Below are 6,000 nucleotides of genomic sequence, written 5' to 3' on the forward strand. Positions count from 1 at the left end.
TAAAAATAACAAAGCTTGCAATTCTGGGCCTCCCTTTTTCTCTGGACAGATGTGCTGCTGCACATTTCAGGAGGTGCACAGCCTGCTTATGGGCATCAAGCTCTCACCTCTTGAACAATTCTACTCACCCCTTCTGGTGTGCTGGTAGGGAGCAGTCATGGCCTGTCAGGGTGTTTCTGTTGTGCCTGGGCCTTTGGAGTCGGGCAGGGGAATCCAGGGTGGGGAGGAAGAGTGAAAACTCATCTCTCACTCAACGACCCAAGACTGGCCACATGGCCATCCATGAGATGGTGCAGGGTTTTGATGGTTGAGGGTTTTGAGTGAAAGTCACTCAGTTGTGTCCCACTCTTTGCAACCCCATGGACTCTTTGCGACCCCATGGACTGTATATGGCCATGGAATTCTCCAGGCCAGAATACCGGAGTGGGTAGCCATTCCCTTCTCCAGGGGATCTTCACAACCCAGGAACAGAACTCAGGTCTCCCACACTGCAGGCGGATTCTTTACCAGTTGAGCCGCCAGGGAGGGTTTCGAGGTAGTCAGTAAAAGTGGGGACATGAGGCTGCCACGCATGTCAAGGGCAGGTGTCAGGGTGGGAGAGAGGAAGCTCTGGGGGTTCCTGATTTTCTGAAATCCCCACCTTCAAATCCCAGCAGGCCACAGGAATTAAAATTCCCATTAATTCTCTCCACCAGTATTTGCCAAGAGCATCTACGCTGGAACCTGAAGATACAGTTATAGACAACACAGACCTAGAGTTCACAAGCCCAGCGAACACAGAGTGAAGGTCACCTGTGGGCTGGGTGGCCACAGACCCACTGGTCAGGAAGGCCAGAGAAGGAGGCCAGAGCAGGGGGTCTAGAGAGAGGCCAGAGGAGGCAGGAGCCCCTGCTAGAGACACCAGGAGAGACACTTCTAGGCTGGGTCCACCTCTGATGAGTTATGTGACCCTGAGTACCCAAGGCTCACATTTCTTTCTCATCCAGAAATGATGGCTGCGGTCTTGGCTCCACCGGAGGGTCATATGACAGAAAGACAGTCAGTGGCAAGTGAAACACAATTCAAACAGCCAGGAGAAAAAAAGAAATTCTTGGATACAGACCTCTGGATAGCCCAGGGAGGTATTTAGCCTCAGGCACGGCATGGCTGGATCTGGGTGTTTGCATGCTGTCCTCCGGAATCTAATTCCATTGCTCAGCTTAGCTTTGTTCTATGCCGATCTCATCTTCCATGTGACATCTGCCAGTATCTCCAAGCTGGTATTTCTACCAGCAAGCCCCTCCTCAATCTCTAGCCAAAGTCCTGGGGATGATTTTCATGGGTCCAGTGGGTTACATGCCTGTCTCTTCTCTAATCACTGTGGCCAGGAGGATGTAGTGCTCTGATTAGCCAGGCAGGAGCCAGCCGGGATGGAATTAGTGCCATGTGAACTACCTGGCCTCACAGAAAGGGTGAAGGGATGCTAGTGTGGAGAAAACAGCAGTAAACACAGAAACAAATAACAAAACTCTCCCAAACAATGGTTGACAGCAAAAATGTGCGCATGCTCTGAGAGCGCTGCAAAAATCCTGCTTTCAACAACGTTCATCTTACTGTAAGTGTGGGGCCACTGTCATTCAACCCTTCAGCGCCCTTGACTCCACAGTGCTGGTCTCTGTGCCAGGTCCAAGATGCAGGGAAGGTTCTAGACACCCCTGTGGGAAAGCCTGCCCCACACCTGGTCTCAGGGTAGGAACAGCCTAACACTGAAGTCTGCTTCACTCTCAAACCCTGCAATTTTCCTCTCTGGTGTCTGCTAGGTTTCCCTGTGTTTTACTTCCATTTTCCTCTTCCTTAGACCAGCACCCAAGATCCCCCATCTGGCCTGGAGTAAAAAAGACAGAGATTAGGAGGGTCCTCACTAGCCAAAGCACCAAGCCTGTGCCTCTCAGGCACAAAGCGTTTGTTTGCCACCCAGAAGACCACTCTGCATAGACTTGCCCTCCTTAGTAGAATAAAGGTATGAATCCAACATTCCACTACAGTTCAGGGAGGCACTATCAAAACAGGGGCAGCCAAACATGTGTGGCCCTTGGTCCTGGGGTGGGGGTGGGGAGAAAACAAGTAGCATTATCAGAGACAGACATGCTGACGCTGGCTAGTAGGTAAGTGAGCTGGGAGGAGGCAAATAGAAGGCTTCAGTTTCTGGGCCACCACACAGGCCTGTGTGACTGTCCTGACATGTCTCAGGGACTGCATCAGGGCAAGTGGCTGTTCCATGGTGCATTCACAGTACCTTCCATAAAAAAGATCTTTAGAGAAGAACTGACTTCAAGGGTTGGATTTCGATTCAGACAGCAAGAAAGCCGAGTTCTTAGTCCTGGCCTGAGTGCTCCCAACAGTGTGCACGGCACTGTTGTTAAGGCTCTAGTTTAGTCATTTAACTCTCCCGCCAACTCTATTTCAGACAAAAGGGTTCAGACAGAGGGAGGTTCAGCAACTTGTCCAAGGTCATGGGGTTGGGGAGGGGCACGACAGAGGCTGGTTTCAGGGTCCGTGGCTGCACTGCATGAAAAGCCAAGGCCTGGTTATTCCATTAACCAGTTTACATGAACCCCCAAACCAAACGGAAGGTTGGGGCCCAAGTATCTGCTTTCTGGTACCTTGGGACCTATGGTGGCCCCTCGGGTGCACTGGCTGCATGGCCCTGGGAAGAGCGCTTGTTACCCGCCTGGAGCGGGGCAGCCCAGCTCCTGTGCCCAGGACACTCTCTTTGAAGAACCCTGCGCACTCTGCCCGCCCCTCCCAGGCCACCCCGGCCCCCTGGCGGCCACCGACTCTGCGAGCGGCGCTCCAGGTCACGCGGCGCGGACGGAGGAGGAGGAAGAGAGATGGAGGAAGCGGAGGAGGAAGAGGAGGAGAAAGGACGGAGGAGGGCCTGAGTGGAAGTCGGCTCTGGGAAGGAGCGCAGACTGCTCCCGAGTGCCCAGCGCGCCGCTGCAGGCGGCGCTGACGACCCCCGGCTCAGGCCAGAGAAGGGTGGGCCAGAAGGAGGGCCAGAGGTCCCCGCCAGCTCCATCCCCTCAACTCCGACACTCTGGCGGAAGCTATCGTGACGATTCGCTGAGCGCCGCCTCTGAGCCTCCTCCGGAGGCGGGCACCATTGCTACCTCATTGTACAAACTGGGAATCTTAGACTTCACGAAGTGCCCTAGGCCAGCACCAGCCCCAAGGGGAGGGAGCAGGACGCCAGGAGCAGGATCTTGGCCCCTGCACAAAAGAGCCAGGCTGCCTGCATCGGGACCTTGGATGCACCATTTTCTGACCACATGGCTTTGAAAAAGATTCTTAGCCGCTGAGGGCTCCGCTTTCCTCATCTGGGAAATGGGATAGTGCCTACCTCACCGGGTTATCAAACGTTTATTACTGTCCTTTAGACCAGGGCCTGACACTGCTGAGCCGACCACAGTGTCTGCCATTGCTAGTAGGAGTTTAGCTGAATGGAAGGAACTGAGCCCCAGAGGGGTGCACGCGGGCCTGGGCCTGGCCTCTGCTTCCCAGCCTACGGGGCGCGCGCCGCGGTAGCCTGCCCGACTCCCTCTGCGAGCAGCTAGCTGACACCACCTTCAGGGCTCAGGCTGCTCTCCACGTGCGGCGTGTTTACCCACGTGATGCCGACCCGCCCACCGTGCCCGGGCCCCGCCCCCGCCCCCGCCCCTCTGAAGCTACTGGCTCGCGGCTGAAAGCTGTCGGCTACGGCTGCTCCGCGCTGGAGACAAGTGAGCGCGACCTGACGCCGCCCCGATGCCTGCCCAGGAGACTAAGCTGACTGCTCACTCTTTAGACACGCCGGGCGCGGGCGCTGCGCTGGATCCGCACCGAAATGGGATGAGCCAGGGGTCCAGTCCAGCGCAGAGGCTCTACGGAGTGCGCCCCATGGAAGGGGCGGGACCGGAGCTACTGGGGGCGGGCGCGTGGGAGAGGGCGCTTCAGAGTGCGCCCTGCGGAAGGGGCGGGTCCGGGGCGGGTCCGGGGCGGATGGGGGCGGGTCCGGGGCGGATGGGGCCGGGCCCGTGGGCGGGGCCCTTCCTGCGCAGGCGCTTCTCCAGGTCGGGTCCGGGGGCGGGGCCGTCCCGGGGGCGTGGCGGGCCCTTTCAGTGCCTCGGCGCCACAGCTCCGGGCTCTAGTGCTGGTCGCAGTTTGCTAGATCCTTCCAGGAGAGGTGGAACTCGTTGAAGCTCGGTCATTAGCGGAAGTGCACATTCAGTCCCAGATTCTTGTACAATCTCAGTAGAGCCACTCCCGGCTCCTTGGTTTTGTCCCCTTGACTTCCTCAGCCGGCCTTCCGCCGGTCTCCTTGACGTCCTCTGCCGCTCCGCGGTTGACGTTGCACAGGTCTCCGGCCTCAGAACCGCTGGCTTCTAGGCTGTGACTCGGAGAGTTGGTCCACTCTCTGGCTTCAACTTCCACTGCTGTGCGGCTAATCCGATAGTTCTACCAGTAGTTAGCACACACGTGCTAGGCACTTTTGTAAGTGCTTTGTGACTTATTCACCAATAACCGCGTGGACGCGTTACACCTAAATCTGTTTCACATCCGAGACCACTGCCTTCAGCTGCATATTCTTCCATCCAGATGCCCACTCGACCCCTCACTGGATGTTCCACAAGCCTCTCTGAATACACATCTGCAGTGGAACCTACCGTTCCCTAAATCTGTTTCTCCCCAGATCTCCCGCTCAGCGAATAACATCGCCATTCCCCTAGTCACTGAACAGGGCTTGAGTTCGGTTTTTCTTTTTTTAAAAAATTCAGATTTCACATAAAAGGGCTCTCATACAGTATTTGTCATTCTCTGAATGACTTGTCTCACTTAGTCTAATGTCCTCAAAGTTCATCCATTCTGTCAAATATTACTGTCAAACTATCATCAACATAGAAAACAGGAGAACCAACAGGCTAATTAACCTAATAAAAGAACTGAACAAAGATAACTTTATAAAATCAGAATATGAAGCCAACAATGGGTCCCTCAGCGATAATACACTTCTTGAAACTGTAATAAAAATAACTTGCATGATACTGAACTATTTAGGAATTCACCTGACAAAAAATGCACAAAATCTTTAGGACACTAACTCTAAAATTCAAATATATAGATATCTAAAAGAAACTTGAATACATAGGTAAATAATGGGATGTCTTAACGTTGGAGGGATGATCTATATATAAAACGCAATTCCAGTAAAAAAAAAAATTCTAGCCTGATTGTGTTGGAACTTTAGAAACTGATTTTACAATGTATGTGGGAGAATAAAGGTCCATGATAGGCTAAGAGCAAATGTGAAAAAGAAGAGCAAAGGGAAGGTCTTGCTCTACAGGCATTAAAACAGATTACAAGACCAAGTAATTAAAATATTGTGATATTGGTATAGAAACAAATAGATGAATGGAATAGTTTGAAATGCCCAAAATGAATTCATTTGTATAACTTGGTATGTGATAGAGAAAAAAATTACAAATGATTAGAGAAGATCTAAATTATTAGTAAATGGTTCTGGGAATATTGATTTTTTTTCCGTAATGCAGAAAAAATAAAATTGGATCCCTACCTCAGACCTTATACATAAATTCTAAATCAATTAAATATCTGGTTGGAAAGGTAAGAATGCTAATAATGCTCATAAACTAGAACATAGGATAAAATCTGTGTGATAGCAAAAGATTTATCATTACCTCAGAAGCTTAATCCATGAGGAGGAAAATGATGGATTTGATGGCACCAAAATGGGAAATGTCACTTTACTGTAGACAAAATCAACATATATGTGATGAGATAGGAGAAGACATTCTTCATGTCTTAAACCAACATATTTATATTCCAAGCTCTAACTAGAATAATCAAAGAACTCCTAAAAATCAGTCTAAAAAAAGGAAACTGAATTTTTAAAAAATGGGTGAAGGATATGAGTAAGTCATTCCCAGAATAAATTAGATTGGCTAAGGTGTTCAAGAGGCTTAC

Source organism: Cervus elaphus, chromosome 4 (assembly GCF_910594005.1).
Source record: "Cervus elaphus chromosome 4, mCerEla1.1, whole genome shotgun sequence".
NCBI lineage: Eukaryota > Metazoa > Chordata > Mammalia > Artiodactyla > Cervidae > Cervus > Cervus elaphus.